The sequence below is a fragment of the Camelus bactrianus genome, chromosome 3 (assembly GCF_048773025.1).
Source record: "Camelus bactrianus isolate YW-2024 breed Bactrian camel chromosome 3, ASM4877302v1, whole genome shotgun sequence".
Classification (NCBI taxonomy): domain Eukaryota; kingdom Metazoa; phylum Chordata; class Mammalia; order Artiodactyla; family Camelidae; genus Camelus; species Camelus bactrianus.
This window is the reverse complement of record NC_133541.1, coordinates 163080994-163106858: the sequence shown is the minus strand read 5'-3', so window position 1 is coordinate 163106858 and position 25865 is coordinate 163080994. Positions and strand designations below refer to the sequence as shown.

General features: G+C 41.9%; 1 long non-coding RNA gene across 6 annotated transcripts in view; it reads left to right on the top strand.

The window, feature by feature from the left end:
• Positions 1-25865, top strand: part of LOC141577228 (uncharacterized) — a 114743-nt gene that overhangs the window by 22172 nt on the left and 66706 nt on the right. For all 6 annotated transcript variants that reach the window (XR_012506095.1, XR_012506091.1, XR_012506094.1 and 3 more), the window contains exons 2-3: positions 4047-4271; positions 10940-11063. This is a non-coding gene — a long non-coding RNA (uncharacterized LOC141577228). The remainder of the gene's footprint in view (positions 1-4046; positions 4272-10939; positions 11064-25865) is intronic.

Sequence of the window (25865 nt, the reverse complement as noted above, 5' to 3'; positions counted from 1 at the left end):
TCCTTAAAGAGATCAGTGTAGGTTTATTTTAGGTCTCTTGTAGGCAGAAGCATTGCTATCAGTTAACTTCCTTATTACTCACTCCCCAGTGATGGCTTTTGCTAATTGACCTAATCAAGTCATGCTTAAGTCTTTCCTTCTCATGACACTAACAACAGAGTCATGACTTACTGAATGCTCAAAGCAGAAAGTACTTGATTGATTTTATTTTGCTAACCAATCAAACCAATCAAATAAATACCCGGTGTTGAAACATACGGTAAGCCCTCCAGAATAGGGTCACTGTCTTCCTTGTGTTTCATTTGTTTGGTCACAGTGTCTGGATAGTGCCTTGCTGTCCAGCAGTTTTGTTCGGATACGGTGCTTGTGAATCATTCTAAGGACAGAATTTTGACAACAGACTGTGTTGTTCATTTCACGGGGGAAAAGTTAATATAGAAATACTGCTCAGATCTATTTTAAAATTAAGTTTGGAAATTTGAGAAGAGTTCAAGAAACCATACAAAGATCTTTTTCACTAATTTTAGATCTATCTTAGACAAATTATGGTTACATAGCCGAGTAACTTATCAAGTAGATTTGACAAGAGGAGTGTATTATTGATTATTTGTTTTAGTTGAAATATTCTACCTGGGATAAAATATTCAGTGCCCATAAATGAACAAAACTGTTTGTATTTCTATGCAACATGGGAGTAGACTTCATATGTTTCTATATAATATATGTGACTGTGTGTTTTAATCTGTCTGTCAGTGTTTTTATAGTTTTTCAGCAATGTTGTAACTTTGGAATTCTTCTAAGAAAATCACCTCAGATTCTAGTGCAGTTTGTACTGTGTATGGTGTCTTATGCATGGGATTCCACTGTCCCATTAGTGAGGAATTTCCTCTTCTATTGAGTTAGTATCAGAGTTAAAGGAACTGTGATTTCTAGGCCTTTGCTTTCCATGTGTTTGCACTTGGGTGTCAATCACAATTTTCCCTTTTTTGAGTTTTCATTGTTCAATTAGAATTTTTGAAAATAATTTGTTGCATCGGTCTCCCTAGAAACTTGATGTGTTTGTGCTTTTCAGTTTTCAATTAATGAAAAATGTAAATACACTCTTGTTTTTAAGTAGTCCTTTTTCACTAGATAATTGTTTACCTCTTTATAGTTAAAATATATTTTTCCCAATGAGTGAATCGGTGTGTATATTTTAAAAGAAACCTTACTTTTTATTCTTTTTATTGTAACAGTTATATTCATTGTAGAGAATTTAGAAAATAAGGATAAACACAGTAATAACTTCACAATGGCCTCTAATCTCACCTGGAGATACAGTTGTAAGGATTGAAATTGAGAATTACAAGTCCTCTTAAATTGTTCTTCTTTTTCAAGTACGATTTGGTTACTGAGACCCTTGAAATCCCATATGAATTGTAGCAGAAGCTAGTCAGTTTCTGCAGAGGAGCCCGCTGGGATTGTGATCGAGACCACGTTGAATATACGGATCGCTTTGAGGAGCACTGCCATTCCAAGAGCTCTGACTTCTGATCCAGGAATATGCGTGGTGTGTCTGTCCAGTTATTTAGGTCTTCTTTAATTTTTTTTTCAACAATGCTTTGAGTTTACAGAGTTTTATTTTACTTTTTGTTTTTTGCCTTTATACTGAGGACAAGTGTGCAAGGTACCAGAATCAGAAGTGTATTTGAGCACCGCCACTTGCTGCCACAATGGTCGCTGCGCTCTTGCTTCACCCGCTCTACAATCTTGCACAGTATAGGACCTCAGTAACTCTCTCTCTCTCTTGAATGATTGTATGATTGTTGGATGATGCTTGAGAGTCCTTGTGATGATTTTATTTCCCCAGCCTTTCCCCACTTCTTTACTATGCCCTTTCTCTTCCTTTCCTCCAGCCTGGGTTTCAGTCTACCTGTGGCATTGATTTTTCTTGTCTGTAGACACTATCTTTCACTGGTTCACGATCATTTTACATGTGGGCTGTGGAAAAAGGCTAGATGTCAAGAAAGAGCCAATCGATTGCATGCTAGTATTTTTAGAGTGTGTTACTGTTTTATCGATTGAAATTAAATCAGGCTGACCCCCTGAGCCCTCCCGTGAGCTGTTTTCGCCTTCCTACAGGTGATACTGCTCTGGTTGCTGAATGTGCCCTTTCCCCAGACTTGGTTTTGGAGTTAAGTCACCATCAGTGGAGCCCTCTCTTTAAAAGATGAAGAGAACATTTGCTCCTTCTCCCTGGTTGGGGACTTGGATGAGATGAGGTACCAGATAAAGAATGGAGCCCCACCTCATTCTAACACCCGCTCGTTCCATTCATTTCTCCAGGGAAAAAGAGTACAATTCAACACTATAAACATTGATTGTGAGCTAATGAGATAGACAGGACAACCGATCATTTATTAAATATCCTTTCATGCCAGAAACAAATGTATTATACACACAAAAAGCACGCAAATCACGGTAGTAACGTGATTACACACGTGGGTCCGAGTTCGAGTCCTGCTCTGGAGTGACCAGTCCTGAGAGATGGAGAAATGTTAGGTCAGATTAGCTTCTCCCGGACTTGTTTGCTGTTCTGCAAAGACGGGCTTGCTAGGCGTCCCTCCCCCTTAGAGGTGCTGTGGGGTGTAAATGGCGCGTGGGCAGCCCGAGCACAGCTGCTCATTCCTCGTAAGGGCAGGATAGCATAGCTTTTGTGATTATGGCTTTAAGACCGTCCCGTGTAGACTCTTAGTGCTCCGAAGGGATGCCTTGTGGTTTGGAGATGGGATTCTCACTTCTGTAAACACCCAAGGATTGTGTTATTGGGCCGTGCTGATTTGAATCTATTCTTTAGAAAGTACATATTGTAGATATATTTTTCAAGCATGCATGCTTTTTTCTTTTATTATTTATAGTTCTACCCTCTCTCTTGGTGTGACTTTTCATGGAATCCAGGAAACAGTCCTAAGCCACCTGCCTCTTCACACTTCTCCGTGGTGGTTTTCTTCCCTGACTAGAAGAGGGTTCTGCATAGGAAATTTTCTTTGTTCCCCTTTTCTTGGAGTCTCTCTGTCTGTCTGCCCATCTCTCACCTGTACATCTGTCCATTTATCTACCCACTGAATCTTCTGAGTTGTTCCAAAAAGCATTTCAGGCAGCTTACAGAAGAACAGATACCAAATAAACAGGTGAGAAAATGGGGCCAAGTTCAGACAGTGAGGCTAGGAGGCAAGCATGTGTGAGGGTTGCAGGCATGAGAGACACGCGTCTGCCCTGTGACTTATAAGATTGACAGCAACAGTGTGCCTGAGGCTCCCAGCAGACACAGGGAAACAGGGTTTGTGGGAGATGCTCACTGGCTGCGAAATAAATAAGAGGCTTAGGAGATGCCCAGCCTTTCCAGCTACTAAGGCTTAGGAGAATATTTTGAGTTTCTTCCAAAATCAGAATATTGCATCTTTTCTTTTTTCAGAGATCTATGTATAGTTTGTTACATTCTATACCTGGAAATTTCTCCAAAACTGCTTCCCACATGAGTCCCATGGCTCGGGAATGGGGTGGTTCTGCTCATTGACGGCGGTTGGCCAGAAACAGAAAATGACAGCCTCAAAGGAGCCTGGGATTTGTCAGTTATGTTTTGTCAGTACTGTAGAGTACAATCTCTTTCACAGTATCTCTCCATCTGAGGCGGCAGCGTGCTCTCTTAGCAGCATCAGGAGCTCAGGTCCACAGGATGGTGCGGGCTGAATGCACTGCCATCAAGACAGCTGTGCTAGTCACTGCAGGTGTGGTTCTTTTACATACGACATTTCATGTTCTTTACTAGAATGTTTCAACAGGGAGTTAATTAACTGAGTCAATTCACATTTAATAAATATGATGCTTTGTTGAAAAGACAGTTATAGGCAGAATATAAGCTGTGAAGACTTTAAAAACGGTTTCATTACTGAAATTTCTGTAGGGAATATACACAGTTTATCTTATTTATTCCTCTCTTTTAAAGTAACAAAGAAACAAGACAGAAAAGGCAGACGATGGTTTCTGTTCTTCCTCTCCGCTTGCAGATGCCCTCACCTCCAGTAGCATCCATCCAGACACCAGCACTGACACTGGCCGTGCTCAGAACTGCCTCAGATCTGAAGACACAACTGACAAATAGAAGGGGGCCACGCCCTGTTACAGCAGGTGCTCTCACTTTGTGGGTCCTTATGTAACTGCACGATGTTAATCAGGATCGCCCGTTCTACATTGTGTAGCGCTGCTGCGGTGTCTCCTAGTTACTTGTTTCTGTAAGTATTCATGTATTATTCCCCAATGCGTGGTACTACACGCCTAAAAATGCTTTTTTCATATGAAAAATAATTTGCATTTAATATAATAAGTCTGAATAAAGGGGCAAAAGAGTCTATCCTGGTCCCGCTACTCAGAGATAATAATTAACAATTTAACATTTATTTTCTGTTCTTTTCATCAGTGTGTATCAGCTCTGTCATAAAAACCAGTGAGCACTCTGTCCCTGTTTACTCTGCGGAGATCTCCATTTTCCATTCGGCTTATTACATGTTTTTCTACAATATTCTATCTCCCCTGGCATGATTTTTAATGACCAGTGTAGCATTCTGTCTTAAGGAATGCATCGTCCATTTTACTTCGGACTTAAATAAACTTTTAAATTCCAAGTATACTTAACTGAAATACTGAAAAGAGAACTGTGGTGGTACAGGAAGGCCCCTAACTCCCTTCCCATTATTTCCTGAGAGTAAAAGCTGTGGAAAATTTGGTATATATATTTCATGACCTTTATGCCTATGAGATACATATATATACACATATGAGAAATCAATGTATAGTTGTGTGTATATATGATTTATTTAAAAATGAGACCATACTATATGTTTCTCTGCAGCTCGCTTTATTCACTCAGGGGTATATCATGGACGTCCTCCCACTCCAGACTCACCCGGCCCTTTCAGATAGATTGGAGGGGTCTCCTGATGTGCGGGTGTCGTCTCTTGTCCACGGACACATTTGGTGGGAGAGTGCTGTGGACAAGGCCCTGGACCACGGCGAAACGCCGGCTCCCTCAGCGCCCGCAGCTCGCCTTGATTTACCGTAACATTGTCTTAATGGTGGAGAGTTAAGTTTTCTCCACTTTCCACTGTCAGAAAGAATGTTTGACTTGCATCCTTCTTGTACAGACATTCCTGTGATCTTGTATGTATATTCCTTTAGTTAAGGCTTCTGGAAATTTAGTCCCTGGATGTGACACTTACATTCATCACAGACTCCTTTCAAGTGACTCTAGAAATTCCTTCTCCATTGGGGAATGAAAAAATGCACAATTACTTATGTAACCAATTCTCTATCGCTGGATATGATTTCACTTCAGTTTTTCTTCCCACCTTTGTAAACAGTGCTGTGTAAATGCCCTGATGGATACATCTGTTTGGACTGATTTTTTTTTTCTAAAGGAAACGATTCCTAAAAGTGGAGTTGAGTCAGTGTGTATGTACGTTTTTCAGAGTTTACATATCCATTGATATGTCATCCTCTGAAAAAGTCGCTCATGATTTGTTCTCCCACAGATGGACACTAACTAGAATATCTTAAAAATATTCGCCAATATGATAAGCAAAAGTGCTTTTTCATTTTTTTAGTTTGCATTTGATGACCAGTGAAGTTTTGAGCTTTTTTCACTCATTAGCCTTTTGAATTTTTTAAAATGAATGATTCATTTTGTCCTTTGCAAACATTTAAGTGAGGGAGCTTCTTGTTGCTTTGTGACAGCTATTTGTATGTTATGAAAATTTACTTCGTGACTTCATCAACATGTATCACAGAGCTTTTTCTTGTCATTTCTTTCCTTTCATTTTGTTCAGGAAGTTTTTTATTCTTGTTGTGGCTCAAACTACTCTTAAGATAGTAAATGTCTTCCTTAAGGGTTTTATCTTTGACATTCTTAGAAATACTTCCTTATAATGGAATAAATCTCTTCTGTAGGTTTTTTTAATCTCTAAGGTGGTGATTATAATAGTACTTGTTATAGTGAGGAGAAGTTGAGTTAATAAGAGCAAAGGGTTGTATTTGCTGTTATTAGTACTTTTTAATATTTACATCACTATGTGCAATTTATCTTGTGGTCATTATGACAGGAATAGAATTTATACTTTCTAGGTGATTCTGATTGTCCCAGGACAATTATTGAATTCATACTTTTCTCTTTGATTTGAAATCCCACCTGTAAAAAATAATTACATACACTAGAGTCTCTTTTTGAACTCATGGTTCCTTTCTGTCAATCTCCCTTCCTTACTCCAGCACCATATCTTACATATTGTAAAAATTTATTTAATCACTGGCAGTCTGATTTTTTTTGATTATTTTCTTCCGACCCAAATTTTCTTGTCTAGTATTATGACTTTATTATTCCTGAAGAGTTCCAAAATATTTTGTTCAAGTTAAAAAAAATCAGATTGGAATTTTCATGGGAGTTTTTAGTAAGTTTTGAATTATTCTTAGGAGAACTTACATCTTTACAAAACTGCTTTCCTCCATGCAATATGTTTATGTCTCTACATTCATACCTCTTACTTTAACACTCAGTATAGTCCTGAAGTATCTCCATTTAGAACATGGGCATTATTTTTGAATTTATTCCAGTTTATTGTTTATGTTTTTGTTAATTTTGTGAGAATTTTTTGCTATTATATATTTAAATGCTTAAAACTGACATTTAGAAAGGAAGATTCTGTTTGTCAATACTCAATTTGTAACTTGTCATTTAAAATTGTAAATATTAAGCACTTGTTCCAGAATCCTTTCTTTTCTGTTTTTAAAAATTTGTTTCCAAGATTCTCAAAATGGTCATAGCTAAGTAGTAGTATAGGTGGGGAGACAGATGGAGAGAGGTAGTATGGCTCATGTACAGACTGTGAGCAGTTTCATGGCTGCCTTTAGGCTGGAGAAGCCGCAGAAGAGCCCAGGTTAGACCGGGGGTGGCTTTGTATGCACTTGAAAGCCAGCTTTCCTGCCTGTATGGTGAAGCCTGGTGGGAGTGGCAGGTAGATGATCAAGGTCCGATGGAGGTCATTGGCTGCACAGAGCGCTGTGTCTGTGAGAACTGGCTAACATTACCATGGGAAATGCTTGGCGCCAGGAACACTGCACGGGAGCTGGGGAGCCTGTGTGTTAAGGACTTTCCAGTCCTGGGAGTGGGAAGAGCAGACTCTGCATTCAGATCTGAGTTTGAATTCATCCTCTTTAGTTTACTGGTCCTCTGACTTTTGTCAAGTTATACATCCTCTTTGAACTCCTGTTTTCTTGTCTCTCAAAACAGGAGAATTACGGCCTGCTGCTAGAGTGTTTGATCAGTGTAAATGATTTGTGTCTATAAGATGCCATGTACAGCCACAATCTCAGTGAGAAATGGGTTGTCGCCTCTTCTTCTGCAACTCAGTGCTCAATAAGACATCGGGGGAAAGCCAGTCCCTAATTTGTTGTGATGCAATGAGAACAAAATTAACGTCTTGCCTTTCCCTAGCAGTATTCTTACTTCTTTGTTTCATTTACCTCTTTCCTCCTTTACTCTCCCCTTTCACCTCCTCCACCAAAAGAGCCTGAGATTGTCTGAGAACACTAGATTCAAATTACTTTAAATGTTGGCTCATCCCCATGAAATTACAGTGACATTAAAAAAAATCTGTACACATCCCAGACCATTATATTTGATTTATACACACACACACAGACACACACACACAATCAGGATGCCTCCCGTTTGCTGAAGGAGAAGGAACTCTTTTTCTGAGTTTTCATTCACTGAGCGTGAGAGGAAAGTTTCTTAAGCAGAAATTCACCTGGCTTCGTGCATGGTTTTTTAAATTGGATTTCTGCTTTGTGTCCATAGAAATATTCTCCTATTAGAAGAGGGAAAGTGGGGACATAGATATTCTGCTGAGATATTGGTGTCATCATATTTGAGTTGGAAAGGACTTATGACAGCATAGAGTTGTAACTTTTTATGAGTGAGAATCCATGATAGTGTAACTTGGACAAGAACCTGGGTCTTCTGTCTTCGTGTCCACTTGGATGAAGAGGCAACTGGGTGGGGGATGGCAGGGATCCTTCTTGCTTGAGTTCCAGGGTCTTGCTAGATTTCATTGTTCAGCTGCCTTTAGTTTATGTCCATGTGGCCTCTCATGGGAAGGTCACTATGTCCTGATAGATTGAGTTTCTAATCAGCAAAAAGATCTGGACCCACTAATGGTTCCCAGAGATTTTCTGCTGACTTGCTGACACTTTATATACATGAGACCTAAGAAATTGCTGGATATAAAATCCTTAATGTTATCGTTTGCCCTCGAGTTCCATAGGAATGGGGTGCTGTCTCAGGCTGTCTAAGGCTAGATCTGAACAAAATAGGGTGATAGGCTGCGCAGCTGGACCCTCCCCAGTCTAATGGGATTTCCACCTTAGTTTTTAGAATCAGGCAGATTAGTTCAAATCTTGCCTTTACCATTTATTAGCTTTGTGACCTTGAGGAAGAAACTTTACTTTTTGAGGGAACAATTTTCTTTATCTGTAAATAAGTTCAGTATTTATTTTAGGGTTTTTGTTTTAGAATTGAATGAATCAATTCCCTCATTTATTCCTAAAATAAAGATCACATGGTTCTATGCTGGTGCCTTAGTAGTTGATTACTAAGGGACTCAGCAGTGAGAACGTGGGTGAGGACTCCTGGATAATAGAGCTTATATTCCAGGATATGCTTGTAAAAGACTGGATTGCAGTGGATTTTTAGTAAATGTCCACTCCATTCCTAATCCCCATTGATTGTGTATATATCTTTATACTAATATATGAACAATTTTTTATTGCAATTTAAGTCTCTGTAGTATTTAAAGTATGTAGCTATAACAAAAATACGTGAAATAAAATGATCTGACTTTTATTTTCTTTTCAATAAGCAAAACAAAATAAAATAGAAAAGAAAAGAAAAAGTTTTGAAGGAGTAGAAATAATTTTATTTCCGTGGAATCAACTCCCTATGTTAGGTTTTTCGGTTGTGTTCTTAAACAGCATATAAAATTGACAGGTTTTGTGTTCAGTGTTGATAGCTGGGTGAGTATAGTTTCTTTTTGTTGTTGTCTTTGATGAATTATTTGCACTAGATCATAAGTAATGTGCATGTTACATATTGGAAACGAGGAAACAGTGGAGACATACTACCTCCAATGCGGTCATTTTGTTACCGAGTCCAAACTCATTCTGCTCACCAAATGACAGGCCAATAAACCGGGAGATGAGGTGTTGGAGCAAGGAATAGTGACTTTATTTGCAAAGCTGGCAGATCCAGAATATGGCAGACTGATGTCCTGGAGAATCATCTTCCACAAGTCAGAATTGAGTCTTCTTTTATACTAAAAAGGGGCGGGGTTTTGATTGGTTGTTGGAAACTTCTTGCTGTATGAATTGCTTGTCCTTTGAATCCGCTGTTCTTGCAGCTGTCCATGCGGATCAAATCATGTTGCCCCTGTGAAAACTCCAAAAAAAAAAAAAAAAACAAAGGTTATTCTCTATTTTGCAACTTGCCATCTCTACATAAGTGCAGATGAATTAGCATCCTTCAAGATCACGGCCAGGAGAATAGGCTGTCCTGGATATTTCAGTCTAAAGGCAACTTTCTTTTACAAATGGTGCAGAGCTAGCAAGTCTGAGCCTAGAAAACAGGGCACAGGGTTAAAGCCAAAGGAACAGACCTAACATGGGGTCAAAATTGTTCTTTTCTCTTACAATTCCCTTTTCTGCTTCATAGATAATTTTAGTAAGAAACATGAGCAATTTTGTATTTTTGCTTCTTAATAACCGATAAGTGGGCCAACTATATTTTTGTGAGCAGAGATGCTGTGCGGGCATAGGGGTCACAGCACACTCTTGTTGGGGGTGGCCGACCCTGAAACATGTCTGATGCCACGTGAGTGTTGGTGAGGGTCCCCCTAGCCAGCGGCACTCTTCAGGAAGTAGCATATGTGCTTTGACTTCTTGAGACCTCATTTTCGGCTGTAGGAAATTTTTTCAGATACTGCGATTGAAAAATCACTCCAGCTGGGGATAATTAGGGAAAAAAGGAAAAGGAAAAGGGTTTGGAGTAGAGTAGAAGAGAAGGACATAAGATCACGGAGCCTGAGTGCTTGGCAGCGGGGCCTCGGGAGAGAGGGGAGCAGAGGTGGGGAGGGGCCTGGCCCCGGAACCAGCTCCTGCACCTGTCCCCGTGCCCAAGCCACGTAGCTTCCAATGGGCCTGGGCCACCTCTCTGGGCTGGATGTCACCCTGTGCAGAACCTTGAAAATCGAATGTAAGGGGTGGGCAGCACTCACATAGGGGGTCACTGTGGATTTCGGTCAAGTCCACAGTGCCTTTTCTGGTCATGTGCCTTCACTTGTCCTTTATCTCAGGATCTGAGGGGGAGGAGAAAGGAACTCAGGTAGAGATCCAGGAAGATATCCGACTGTGTTAATAGAGGACAGACACAGTTACAAGGGGACCGAGGACACTTGCAGCAAAGTAAAATGACTTCACAACTATTGCTTCAGAGCTGCAGGTGTGAGAGAGCCTAAGCCTGTTTCAGAGTGCAGGGGACAAGCGGAAAGGAATGGCAAAATTTCCACTGAAAATTGAAATTTTGTTAAATAGCCTGCTACTGTTGCTTGTATCACTTGAATGAATGCAGGCATATTTCTGTGGGCATTTATAGGTTCACTCAACCCCACCAGCCCCTCTTGCCCCCATCGGGGATGGGATTTCTCAAGCACAGTGCACCTCCTGCTTCGGTGGGCCACGCTTTGGGTCCTCGCCTGGGGCCGGGCTGCTGCAAGGCACTGAGTCCCTGAGGCACGTCCTGTGATACACGACAGGAACATCTCTGCTATCGACTGAGGGCCTCCTTTTCCCCCTGCAGTGTAAGAATTCCGGTGACTGAGTTAGAAGCATGCTTCCAAGCTGTCCGTGTCCTCGGCATCCAGAAGCGGAGCCTGGAAGCTTCCGAATTTCTCCAGAATGCAGTCTACATTCACCTTCGGCAGGTGAGTGTATGTCCTTACACAAGTGGAGGAATTACTGCAGTTTTCCTTGAACTTACTCACCACTAGTCCATCTGATTTTTCTGTGCTAGGATTCAGTATGGCCTGCTAAAAAATCTGGAGTCAGATTTTGAAACCCTGATGAAGAGGATTATTTATTTTATTTCACTATATGATAATCTTTTACTTTCAAAATTCAGAATTTTTGGTTCTTTCAGGCATTTTTGGGGGGGTTGGCAAAACAAATTTGCTCTTTCTGTCTTTGCGACCTGTTGCTTTGTGCCTCTCACCTGTCTTCTGTCACTTGTGAGGCAGTTCCATTTGTGACCCTGTCCGTGTTGTTCATGTTATACAACATAAAGTCTGTAAAAGTACAGTCCCTTTTACTCCGAAGACATTCCACAAATAACTCCTTAAATCTGGGTGTTGTTTTAAGAAGACAGAATCATTAGAACATGTAATTGCAGGTTGCTAGTGCAAAATCCCCAAATCAATAGTCTAGCTCAACATCTAAAATCTTTCTAATCTACCTTGGATTTGTATGGATAAGTGAAGCAATTTGCTAAGAATTGAACACCAGGGTTAGAATACAGGCTGGTGTAGCTCAGCAGGTCCTCCTGAGCCAGTGCTGTGCCAGAGGGCGGGGCCGAGGGAGAGGGCGGGGCTTAGGGAAAGAGGAGGGCCAAGGAGGTGGGGGGTCCTGCCCTCCCTGAGCTGACAGTTTCATGGCAAACACCTTCACCATGTGAAGAACTTGGAGTTTCTTCTAAGAACACTAGGTTTGAAAAGAGTCATAAAAGAACGGGAGTGACAAAATCCAATTTGTGTCAAGTAGGGGAGAGCAGCTGGAAGGCCACTTGGGAGACTCGTGAGTCCAGGTGGGCAGTGTTGGTGGCTTCTACCTGAGCGGTGGGACAGTCAGTGGGACAGTCACCGGGAAAAAACGAACAGATTTTAGGCATGTTTAGATGGTAAAAAGGAAAGGATGAATGATGTCTGTGAAGGTAGGATGGAGTAAGGCCCAGATTTCTGGGTGGATTAATGAGGTAAATGATGGTCCTGCTGTGCTCTGAGCAGGGAAAGCTGCAGAGGGAGCTTTGGGGGAACGCTGATGAGTTCAGCTGTGGATAAAGTGAAAGGCTGTTATATGTGTGGTCTGGGAGCTCAGGTGAGAGCCAGTAGCGAGTAGGGGGAGGGGAGAGAGACGTTCAAATCATTTTGTCTTGTGAGCATACAAATAATTATGAGTAATGATACACTTACGCCTCTATATTCTGGATTTAACACCCATTATCATTTTGCTATATTGACTGCAGAGGTTCCTAATATTTTTTAATAGAAATAAAATAAATAGAAACAAAATAGTGGAGTTAATAAACATCTTAGAGTTGATGTGTGTCCTTCTATGTATTTTGATACCTCATCTGTTTATAACCATAATCTATAAAAAGTTAACTAGTTTAGCATAAGTGTTAAACAGAGGGACGTGACACACAGTTTTGGGGCTTGAAGCTGATCTTCTCGGGCAAATTATGTAGCCTCTCTGTACCTTTGTTCCATCTTCTGTGACTGCCCCCGGGCCCCTCATCACAGACGATTTCCTAGACTAGATGATGGGAGTGAGGCTGCTGAAGGGGCTAAGAAGTGGCAACTGCTAGGGACACTTAAGAGAGAGACAAAAAGAGATTGAAGTCAATAAACTCAGTACAAACAAATACTCTCAAAAGAGAAAGAATCCTGCAGTGTTTTGAGCCACTTAGCATAAGGGAAACAAAATCACGTGGACCCAAAACTCTTGAGCATGTGAGTATTGTGGGTGGGAATGTGTCATCAGAAAAGGGTTGAGAAAAGGTCTTTTGGTTTCCCTTGACGTTTCCATTAAGGATGGGGAGCAGAAGTGAAAACCCTCAGCTTCAGTGGAAGCTGCTGTTTTGTGTGAAACTGACCAAACTTTGGAGACCAGTCATCAGCGGTGCTGGCAAATGAAGAGATTTCGGGATTGGGTGGGGCACTTGCTGTGACTTCCAGGTGACCTACTTGCTGGGGGCTGTGAGGCGGGCAGTAGGTTTGCAGGGAGACCCGGGCATAATCCCTGGCTCTGAGGCTGCTTATCTGACTAGCAGACCTGGGCACAGGCAGACATAATGGGGCAGCTCGGGATGTGGCCTGGGACACCTGCCGTGCTGAGGGGGAGAAGAGCCCTTCCCTGAGGGGGTGTCCCTGCGGAGAGTGGAAACGTCCTCCTGCAGGGGAGGAAGAGCCTCTGAGCAGGGTGCTGGTTGCACAGGCAAGACCACCATGAGCACTGAGGGTTTGGGGAGCCGGAAGTCACACAGTGGCCCGAGCAGCCTTGTTCCTGAGAAACTAGAGGGAGAAGAGGCTGAAAATTCAGGCTAGGGTCAGACACTGTGGTGGGTTATGAGTGACAGTAAAGGACTGGTCAGGCAGGCACGAGAGAACCCTGTGGGTGTCCCAGCTGGAGCGTCACACCAGAGGGTGGAGCTGAGTTATAGACTTTGCCACTTATTAGCTGTGTGACTTTGAGCAAGATCACCCCACCTCTCTATATATACATTCATCTGTAAAATGACACAGTGACAAGCTCGTGTCATAAGAAGGCTTAGTTTAGCTCTGATCCTCTGTGTCCAGTCCTGTCAGTGCTGCCCTGCAAGTTTCTGCAGTGGCTGCTCTTACCCTGAGATGGGAGGGCATACAGGGACTTTGTAGCGCCCGAGGGCAGGAAGGGGTTGCTTTAAAAACAGACATGTAGCTGCCTGCAGCTGCAGGCTTGCAGGCAGTTTGGTTGATGGTCCTGGAGAGGACTTTGGAGGCCTTAGCATCATCATAAGACTTGTTTTCCCTTGGGGGCCGGAATTGCCTATGCAGATTAATGTGGAAAATTTGGGCTTCTGGCAAAGCTGTTTTCAGAGATGGTAATATACATAACATATCGTAGAAAATATAATGCTTTTATTTAATCTGTGGGACTTTGCAGCTGTTGGGAACACCTCTGTTGGCCTGGTCTCCACGGAGGACACTAGGGGTCAGCAGAGCGTGCGGGAGGGCAGGTAGCCTGCAGTGCTGCTGCGGGGTGTTCTCCCGAGTAGAGCACTCTGCTGAGTTGACTCTTCTCTGAGTTTGGTTGCCAGATGAGCAGACAGCAAATTAATGAGTTCTGGTGGGATTGTATAATGACAGAAAGAAAGAGGGACCTGTAGTTTTTCTGGACTAGAACACGCTTTTGGTTCCTTATCCAGTGTGTTCCATTACAGAATTGATGAGTTGTGTCTATTCTGGGACTTGTCGACTGAAAAAAATGTGTAGCCTGAAAGTTTAGAGTTACACTTTATTAGGCGGGAGGACTCGAGGCGGGATGACAGCCTTCAAATCTGTCTGAGGGACTGCTCCCAAGAAGTAGGGGAGGAACTAGGATTATATGGCAGCTTTACAACAAAGACCAGGGAGTTGGAACAATAAAAGATTGCTTGTTATCTAAAGAAATCCAGGCATCTCAAGTTAAAGAATTTAGTGCCTTTGTATGTATCATTTGACCTCACTGGATTCATTCTTTAGACAAGCACCTAGCTATCTAGGGCAATTATCCTGTCTTCTTATTCTCAGTCTGTTCAGAGGGCAGCATTGTGAGTGGCTGTAGAGGCTGGGCTTCAGGTCTGTCCGCACTGGGGGGTGGCGGCAGCCTTGATGACTTGGTTTCAGCATTCTTTGTTTACTGACATGGTTGTAGTATTTTAATTCACATTGTAGTATTTTCATTCACAGACTGATTGTGGATAATCTGGAAACTTGCAAAGGAAACGAGATGGAATTACTGCAGGTACCTTCTACTTTAATAAGCCGTGTGCAAACATAAACATGGAGGAAGCATACATTTGAATTTGGTGGTGTAGGGAAGTGTTTCTGCACATTACAGGAGAACGCAAGGCAGAATATCTCTTCTTTGTTGGCAGGGATGTGGGTCAACCTGTCATTTCTGTAGCGGTTTCTGAGAGCACTTTATGGTAATTAACAAACATTGACAAACGGTGGCACACTTTGCATTTAAGAGCTGACCTGTACAAACGTGTATTGGACAGGTGGATTTCATAGGCAAGTGGTGAGGTGGATTGGAGAGAGGTGTAGCCCAGGCCTGGGCTCAGATTCAGGTTTAAATCGCCATTTCCTCACCAAAGGACCTTGGACTAGAGTGTAACCTCCACTAAACTGTTGGTGAATCTGTGAAATATGCATTATAATACTCGTTTCTTCCTGGGTTTGTTGTAAGTTTTAAACAGTATTATAACACACATGAAACACTTAACAGGCACTTAGCAGTGTTCACTGTGTCTTTCCGCCCCGCTTAGCGTGTGTTACAGCCGTAAAGGTAGCATGTGCCTGTTGAGGACGTACTGGCAGCCCCTTGAATAGGTTGTGAATTTGGTGATTTCCTTTAATCCTTGAAACTCTACGTGCCATGGGCAGTTATTTTCATGAACAGATGAGGAATCTTAGGGTAAAGAAGACGGTGTAATTTGCCCAAAGTCAGACCATAATTTTGGGTGCAGGGGCCTCTGTTCAGCATGGGCCCCTGGGCTTTCTGCCCTCTCCGTTCAGCACCAGAGCCAGACGTGGAGTCGCCTGTCTCCCAGCCCAGAATATCCGGCAGGCAGCAACACAAACCTGGACCTGTTCTGCTTAAGCAAAAACTCCGGAGGGGAGGCAGGTACTAAAGGGATAAATGTAAAAACAGACGACTGCAAACTGTTATCAGCTCAGAGAAGGAAAGGAACACGCCTCGCCGTGCAGAGCTGGGAGCTTTCCCTTCAGGGCTGCTCTGGGGGCGTTCATTTCAGCTAAACAAACTCCGCTCCTGCACCAAGGCATGAAGGCAGGGTGCATGTAACCAGGCTGACTGTGCCTCGTTGATCATATTCATTCCTAATCCAGTGTCAGCTGTCACGGGCACTTACCTAGTAAACAGATGTCGGCCATAATCATCACGCACTTTGCTTGGTAGTTTTATTGGCCCCACTTTTGAGATGAGGTAATTGAAGCTGGGGAGTTTGCTGCATGCCCGTGATTACCTTGGAAATACCCCTACTGGTCTTTCAACCTAGACTGGTGTGGCTGTTACATCCCAGCCTTGTGAATGGCATCGTGTAGCTTCTACCAAGTGGCCCAAATGACTGACATTGATTTTCTTAATCCGTAGGAAATGGTATGTGACAATAAGAGAAAAGGTGGTAAGAAATTCTTTGGAAAACTAGAACAAAATCCAATACTTCCCCAGCTGGGGTAGCGTACCCAGTGTCACTCATCCCACTCACAGCCTGGCACCTCCTCCCTCCCGACTCCGTGTTCAGAAGCCACTCTGAGCCTTCGAAGAACATTTTGCCTCGTGACACTTTTGACTAAGACCTATGACCTCTCTGTCCCTGGTTTACTCTCTCTTCAAGGCCATTTAAATTTTATGCAGGCTCCTCAACTCCGATGTAAGAAAAGACTCTTTAAACTTCTTGATGAAGCTCCTTAATGAAGATCTTGTGAAGGAAACCTAGTCAAAACCTGGGAGGTATGCACACAGTGAGTGCATGCAACCTCAGCACTTTGTGAAGTTCAGAATCAGAGGGGTGGGAGACTCAGGAAAGGCTTTTTAAGGTAGAAAGGGGAAAGTGAAAGGATGCAGGCTGTGTGAGACTGAAACATCTCGGTCCCAGCCAGCAAGGCACCTGCGTTCAGGATGGTGTATGGGGAGTACAGAGTTCTCACAAAGAAAGAAGTGGTGGGATGGGAGGGAGGACAGATAGATTCTTTTCTAGGGAAGGAAAAAGTGGGCTGAAAATTTACTGGTTGAATAAGAGGACTGTGACATGATGTGCTTGTATTTTGGAGAGAAGGGTTTTGTGGGGACAGGCCTAGGAGAACGCTGTCTGGCTAGGGTGTCAGCACAACAGGGAACCACAGAGAACAGAGCCGACCTCAGGACACCTGCTGGGGGAGGGGCTGCCCGCCATTTTGAGCCCTGGGGGCTGCTTCTGTCCCTTAGCTGGGGCCTCAGAACACCCTTCATATCCCAGTCCTGTTGATACAAGAAAACAGATGTGGGGCATGAGAAGGGCTGTGTCCCAGGCTTTGGTTGAGCCCCTGGAATGTGCCCCACCAGACGTGGGTCCTTGGCTTCATGCAGGAAAGATTTCAAGAGCAAGCCACTGTTGAGTAATGGTAGATTTATTCACAGAGACACATTGAAAGGCAAGAGAAAGGCCACGAGTTGTGGGGTTCGGGTGCTCAGATTAAAAGTAGGTATACACTCCACAGACAGAGTGTGGGCCTTCTCGGAAGAGGGAGAGAGAGTGGTGACCGCGAGGTGGCGCTGTTTTGCTCTTTTTCTTGGGCTTGGTTGTTTCATATGCTAATAAGTAGACTGAGCAGCCTAAGGGCAAGGGGCTGGGATTCCCAGGGAGTTGGCCATTTCCCACCCTGTGACCTTTTGTGGCTAGCCTTGGGATGGCCATGGTGCATTGGGGCATGTTATTCACCATGTTACTATTACAATGTGTGTATAATGAAGCTCAAGCTCTGCTAGAAGTTAAATCTCTTCATCCTGAGCCTCAAGGCCTATTGGGGATTGAATCCTTCACCATTTTGATGTTAATTGTTGTGGCCTTCCTTGAATGGCTGTGCTCTGCCCCCTTCCATCCTGTCTCACTCTGATGACACAGAGAGAGCAAAGGCCGGGCCCTACCCGTGCTCCTGCATTTAACAGGGGGATGGGTGGTGTGGGCTGAGGATGACTCTGAGTGGTGAGAAGGATGTTTCAGATTTTCCCACGTGGGACATGGGGACGTGCCAGCAGCCACCGCAGATTTATCTCACGGGAATTATCGCTTGTGTCACTCATCTTTTTCTATTTTTCTTTCTTTTTTTTTTCAAGTATTTAATCTAAATTTAACATCAGGTTTTCTTAGGAAAGAAATTTCTCTTTTTCTTTTCATTGGGGCTCTTTTGGGGGGGTAGGTAATTAGGTGTATTTATCTGTTAGAGGAGGCCCTGGCGGTTGATCCCGGGACCCCGTGCACGCTAAGAACACGCTCTACCACTGAGCTCTACCACCCGCCCCATCATCTTTTACTTTTTGCTTTAGCTGCCAAGAATCTTACGGCTGAATTTCTATTCGGCCTTTAACACTTACCCTGACTTCATGGCATTCGTTTTTATGAGTTTACTTCCCCCTGGTTTCATTTAAGTATTGAATCTCCATTTTCTCTTCACTCTAACTTTTGTCTTTTTGTTGTTATGGTTGTTAAGCTGTGTTAAAAATTGTTTAATTTCTCTTTTAGCAGGAGGCTGAAAGTAAATAAATATGTAAACAAACTTATCACACTTAAATGTCTTATACATTCTAAGCTGTTTATTAATTACTTAAAAACCGAATTGAATACTGAAGTGATAACATTTTAAAATTATTTTTTAACATTTTATAAAAGTATAGCTGATTTACAATATGATATAAGTTTCAGGTGTACAATAGTTGCACAATTTTCATTGTTATGCTCCATTTATAGTTATTGTAAAACATTGGCTATATTCCCTGTGTCGTAAGATACATCCCTGTAGCGTGTTTATGTTACATGGAGCAGTTTGTATAAGAAAGTTGGGTAATACAAAGTCTGGGGCGTGGCTCTGTCTAACCCATGTTCCCGGTCACCCTTCCTGTCAGAGCCCAGGCCCTCACTCCTTTCTGCAGGGGAGCAACTGGAGGCAGCCCTCATCAGCGCTGGCACCACACTCTGAGTGGCAGTGACAGCAGTGACTGTGTGTGGATGTGCAAAGTGTTGTTCCAGGAGCTTTACATGCATTTCTGCATTTAATAATTAAAGCCCTCCTGTGAGGAATCATTTTAGGTTTTTAATGAATAATACATTTTATTTTGATTTTGAGAGTTCAAACTTCCAGAAAATTTACTGGAATAGTACAATAAAGGCTTAGATACAGTTCAACTAAAAGGGCACTATTTGCCCTTTTGTGTCTGGCTTATTTTAGTATAAACTTTCCAGGTTCATCCATGTTGTAGCCTCAGTCAGTACTTTATTCTTTTGGTTTTATAATATCCTTTTTTTTTTTTTTTTCGTTTTTTCTCTATTTAACAATATTTTCATTGAATTCTAGTCAGTTTATAATGTTGCATCAGTTTATAATTTTGCATCAGTTTCTTGTGTACAGCACAACACTTCATTTATATAGGAACATACATGTATTCATTTTCATATTCTTTTTCAACATAAGTTGCTATAAGTTATTAAATATATTCTCCTGTGCTATACAGTATAAACTTGCTGTTTACTCTATACATACTCAGTATCTGCAAATCTTGAACTCCCAATTTATTTCTTCCCACACCCTCTCCCCTCTGGTAACCATAGTTTGGTTTCTATGTCTGTGTGTCTGTTTCTGTTCTGTAGATAAGTTTATCTTTTTGTTTGTTTGTTTTTTTAGATTCCACAAGTGAGCGATCTCATATGGTATTTTTCTTTCTCTTTCTGGCTTACTTCACTTAGAATGACATTCTCCAAGTCCATTCATGTTTCTACAAATGGCATTATTTTATTATTTTTTTATGGCTGAATAGTAGTCTATTGTACAAATATACTACAACCTCTTTATCCAGTCATCTGTCAGTGGGCATTTAGGTTGTTTCCATGTCTTGCTATTGTAAATAGTGCTGCTCTGAATATTGGGGTGTAGGTATCTTTTTGAATTACGGTTCCTTCTGGATATATGCCCAGGAGTGGGATTGCTGGGTCATATGGGAGGTCAATGTTTTGTCTTTTGAGGAACCTCTGTATTGTTTTCCACAATGGCTCCACCAAACTGCAACCACAGTGTAGGAGGGTTCCCTATTCTCCACAGCCTCTCCAGCATTTATTGTTTGTGAACTTCTGAATGATGCCTATTCTGACTGGTGAGATGTGATATTTGATTGCAGTTTTGATTTGCATTTCTCTGATAATGATATTGAGCATTTTTTCATGTGCCTATTGGCCATTTGTATGTCTTCATTGGAGAAAAGCTTCTTTAGGCCTTCTGCCCATTTTTGAATTGAATTGTTTGTTTTTCTTTCTTATCAAGTGTAAAAGGTGTTATATATTCTGGGAATTAAGCCCTTGTCAGTCTCATTTATTGCAACTATTTTCTCCCATTCCATAGGTTGTCTTTTAGTTTTGCTTACTGTTTCCTTTGCTGTGCAAAACCTTGTAAGTTTAATTACATCCCACTTGTATATTTTTGCTTGTATTTCTATTGCTTGAGTAGACTGCTCTAGGAGAACATTGCTGAGATGTATGTCAGATATTTTGCCTATGTTTTCTTCTAAGAGGTTTATAGTGTCTTGTCTACATGTTTAAGTCTTTAAGCCATTTTGAATTTATTTTTGTGTATGCTGTGAGGGAGTAGTCTAACTTCATTCATTTACATGCAGCTGTCCAGTTATCCGTACATCATTTGCTGAAGAGGCTGTCTTTACTCCATTGTATGTTCTCACCTCATTTGTCAAAGATTCAATGACCAAAAGTTTGTGGGCCTATTCTTGGTAATTTTGTTTATCCGTTCATTGATGGATGGATATTGTTTGTAACCTTTGTCTACTCTGAATGATACTGCCATGAATATTGATGTGCAAGTTTTTGTGAGAATATGTTTTCATTCTGTTGGCTGTACAGTTGGCCCGCCATATCTGTAATTTCCATTTCATGGATCCAGATGGCTGATTGTAAAAGGACTCGAACATCCTTGGATTATGGTATCCAGGGTGGGGGGTTCCTGAAACCAACCCCCCGAGGATACTGAGGGATGACTCTACATGTAGGAGTGGAATTGCTGAGCCATATAACTCTAACCTTTTGAGGAAACACCAGACTTCTCCAAAGAAGCTGCACCATTGTCCCTTTCCATTGGCCGCAAATGAGGTATCTCTGCCTCCTCAACGACACTTGTTATTGTCCATGTTTTGATTAAAACCGTCCTAGTGGGTGTAAAATGAGAACTCATTTTGATTTTGATTTGGCTAGTGATGCTGAGCTTCTTTTCATGTGCTTATCGGGCATTTGTGTATTTATTTAAATCCTTGGCAAATTTAAACATTGGGTCGATTTTCTTTTTATTGTTCAGTTGTAAGCATTTTTTATATATCCTGAATACTAGTCTCAGATACATACTTTGCAAAATTTTTCTCCTATTCTGCAGATTGTCCTTTCACTTTAGTTTTTTTAAGCATTAAAACAATTTCTTTACAGGGGAGGTAATTAGATGTATTGATTTATTTTATTTTTCTTGCTAAGCATGCACTCTGTCACTTGATATACCCACTTCCCCTGTCATTTCACTTTCTTGATGATGTAATTTGTAACAAAAAGGTTTTAACTTTGATGAAGTCCAGTTTATCTGCTTTTTTCTTCTATCACTTGTGCTCTTCGTATTGTATCTAGGAAACCAAAGCCTATCCTAGGACCACAAAGATTTATACTGTGTCTTCTTTTAGAAAGTTTATAGGTTTAGTTTTTACGTTTCTGTGTGTGATCAATTTTGAATTAATTTTTATTTATTTAAAATATGGGGGTCCAGATTCCAGATTCATTCTTTTGCCTGCAGATACTCAGCACTCCCTGCACCATTTGTTGAATAGACTATTCTTTCAATGGAGTGTTGTTGACACCCTTGTGGAAAACTGACTGTAAATGTAAGTTTTTCCCCCTGGGTTTTTATTATGTCTCATAGATTTATTTATCCAAACTTATGCCAGTACCATTCTGACTTAGTACTACAGCTTTTTAGTACCCTTTAAAGTGAGTCCTCCAACTTTGCTCTGCTTTTTCAAGATTGTTTTGGCTGACCTGGGCCCCTTGCACTTCCATATGAATTTTGGGATCACTTTTTCAATTTTTGCAAAGAAGTCAGCTGGAATATTGATAAGGATTCCACTGAATTTGTAACTCACTTTGGGGAGTCTTAACATTTTTAACAATATTGTCTACCATTCCATGAACATGGGATGTGTTCCATATATGTAGATCTTTTAAGTATTATTTCGGTGATACATCAAAATATTCAATGTACAAATCTTGTAAATTTTTGTTAAATGTATCTCTCATTTTATTTTTAATGCTGTTGTAAATGGAAAGGCTGAGCTTCTTGAGGGTAGGACTATATATTAATTTGTTTATTTCTAGGATTTCTACACAGCAAATACTCTAGGTTTATATTTGCTACATAAATCTATCCACAACTCTTCCCACCCCCGTGTTATAAGAAACCAAGACCCAGGTTAAGCTACCTGAACACGTATGTGGAAGTGAGAAATGAGACCCTTGGGTGGGGCTTTGTGAAGATGATACTGAGAGCTTATTTAGGATGGCTTCATCTTAAATTCCTTTAAACAACACTTTTGGTGTAGTCAGATACATTAAGATCATGCCCTTTTGATGTGCAGAGGAGCTAAGACTATCATTTTCAAATAATTTCTAGTGAGAGTGTTGTACTTGAAATCAAATTTGCATCAATCTTTGAAGATATATGTTTCAGGAATTTTGACTAAAGAACACCTGTCTTTATTCATTAATGACAACTAAATTCTCAAGCAACATGTAAGAGTTTGAGCAAACTGCCCCAGCCCCGTAGTGCTGGTTGGCTGCAGCTGTAACTGGAGTCAGTGCTTACCTCTCCCAGCACGCTTGGGCTGATCTGCTCAAAGGTGTTCGTCCAAATGTTTGTCTGTAGTCTGTTGGACAAAGCCATAAAACATTGAGTTAAGGTTGCTGGAATGCAATATGTTCCTATTAATATTAACTAAGCACATATTGAGTGCTTACTGTATGTTGGGAATTGTCCCTCAGCCTCACATGTATATTATTTCACTTAAAACTTCATATATTTCCTTGTTATTCTCACTTTACAGATAAGGAGACTGAGAATTAGGTCTTCTGTATTTTGGATGGAGCTCATTATCAATGACAGGGAGTTGTAAGGAAATAGATATTGATTCATCCTGAGAAAATATTTTTCTGACCATCAGCAGTGAAGAGGGTGAACACTGAAGAAGGTGATCATTGTTTGAGTGAGACGAGCCCCGGGTTGTACGGAGTCAGCATCCCTGTCTTGGACACGGCACGTGTAGATCTGTGTGGTGGGTGAGGCGGCGAGGCCGCGCAGGGAACGCGGATGCCGGGCCATTGGGCTGTGCTCAGGCCCAGTGGGGCTTTCTCCTAAGGGCAGTGGGCCGTCATTGACAGATCTTAAGTAGGGGAGTGGGGTGCTCTCGTAGATCACTTTTGTCTTGTAGAATGCTTAGAAACATTTAGAAGGCTCTGCAGGAGGTGATGTGATGAGTCAGATTAGGGTGGCTGCCAGGTGTAGAAGTGTAGAATTTTCAAGTGGTTTTCAGTCCCAGTTTTGTGGCTGAGTAGCTGTGTCACTTTGGATGATGCACTCAAGGAAGTAAACAATTTATCTAATCAATTGAAGAAGTGATGTACCGACCTCCCAGGACTGCTGTGGCGATCCAGTGAGATAACGTGTGCACAGTGTGCAGCGTGGTCCCCAGCACACAGTCAGTGCTGAGTGAGTGCCAGTGAGTACCTGGTAGGTCAGGTGTGGGTGGTGGGACTCGGTGACTGAGGAAATCTGGGCCCTGAAGGTGGGGTCCAGTCACATCTGTGAGTGATGGGCCTGAGGTGGGAGAGGCAGGGAGACCTTGCCCCCCGACCAGGGGCCCTGGGTAGGACGGCTATGGGAGGAGCACCGTGAAGTCAGCTCTTTGCAGGTGGAGCTCGAATTGCCTTTGAGACATCTAAGTGCATTGTCATGAGCTCAAAGAGGAGGTCTGGGCCCTGGCTGTGAATTTTCCTATAATCTTAATCCCTGAGGACGCCGAGGTATTGATCACTGAACGTGAAGACATACTTTACAGGACAAGTGAATAGTAGTATCATCTCTGTCATCAAAGCTCACATCTCTTTATTCATCACAAGTTTGCTATTGGGTACTTACAGAGCTCACTTCACCGCCATCCCCTGGGCTCAGGCTCCACAGTAAAGAGCTGGTGAGCCTCCCTCTTTTCCAGAAGAAGACACATTTAGCTGGTAGAATTCTGTACCTCGCCAGACTTAGAATTTTAGTTTGTTGTTTTAATTCTATTTTCTGTTAGCCATCTTCTGACAGGAGAGACGTTTTACCTCATGGACATATTTCAATTAGCTGTTACTGAGAATTGCTGATCTGATCCATAGTGTAAGTATTATATTAAACTTGTAGAGTATATATCATTTTTCTGTCTTTGCCCTTTAATTTTGTATGCCCCTTCAAGTCTCTATCCTATTTGGGGCCTTATTTTTTTAAATTAAAAAATGTCTATTTGCAGTTAAGAAAACAAAAGAAAAGAAAAAATACACATGATAGCTAAACTTAGAAAATATCTAGTGTGTTTTCTGTCTCGGCAACGGAGGGATCTAGAAACTCGTGAAAACCTTCATTACACAAGTTTCTTAAAATGCTGAGTAAGAAATAAAACCTTCCTTTTTCATCTTTCAAGCTGCACAGCTAATTCTGAAGAAAGTGAGGGGAAATCCTCAGAAGCCAAGACAAACAAGAAAGCAGGAATTCTGGGTGATACACGAGCCTTAGAAGCCCTGGGGTGCCTGTTGGCTCCTGTACTGAGTTTCAGTTGCCTTGACAGGAGGATAGGAGCTGAGCCCGAGTCTTCTCACACTGGGAGTTGGATGACTGATCATATGTAAGGCCAAGCCCATCCCGAGAAGCATGGTTTACTAAAGGGTTAACTATGAAAAAAAATTCCTCAAGGTAAGACAGTAAGGAAAGTCAATTTTTTTGGAAGAGGGGAAAAATAACAAATCCAAAGTAAGGATATAGTTTAAAGCTCTTCTGGCATGAGAGTAACCACAAACTCCTGGCAGAGAATCACAGCTACTCCTGGAATGAGAAGCTGTGGTTTGAATGAATCAGTGAGCAGCCATTCCGAAAAAGGCCTCCAGAGTCTTGAGGATCAAGATACTTGACTGCAAACACCTGTCTTCCAAGGTCTCTATCAAATAACCAGAAAGGTTTTAAAGGAAAGAAGCCATAATCATAGTTTCATTTCTTAACATTACTTTATGCTAGGAATTCAGAGGTGACTATGGAGTTGTCTCCTCTTTTATGGACCTTACCTTCTCTTTGTGGAGACAAACTGACATAGTTGGGGAGCTTGGTGGAGGGAGGTGATAGTCTGTTACAATTAGCCAGGAGAGGAGATTAAGAAAGCAGTGAAGGGTGGGTGAACTTTTTAGCTAAGGACATTCTTGTTCTGCTGGCCCTTAATTGCAGGCTCAATGAGCAGTCACTGGAGGGAATAGATCTTACAGAGGATGGACTTAGCTCAGGCCTCTTTAGAATGGACAAGTGAACCTGGAGAAAGACAGTCAAATCTGTGCAGACATTAAAGTTCACTTGAACGTGCTCCATCCCTGAGCCAAAGATAGGACAAATATGCAGCACTTCTTAAGGACAGAGGAGTGGTTTTTAAGGTTCTCCAAGAATGAAGCCCAGGGAACCGAGATGGCCAGTTGTCAAACTGTGACTTTGCACTTAGGACGGTGTAACCACCAAGGGTATTGGCCTTTTATACATTTCCATTTCTCTTTAATACATGTCAGGTGATGAGGACGTGGGCACAAGTGTTTGACATCTTGTCGAGGCGACTTTGGGTACCTGCCTAGAAACGCGGGCACGGCTACAGCTGCGTCACACATGTTGCCGCCC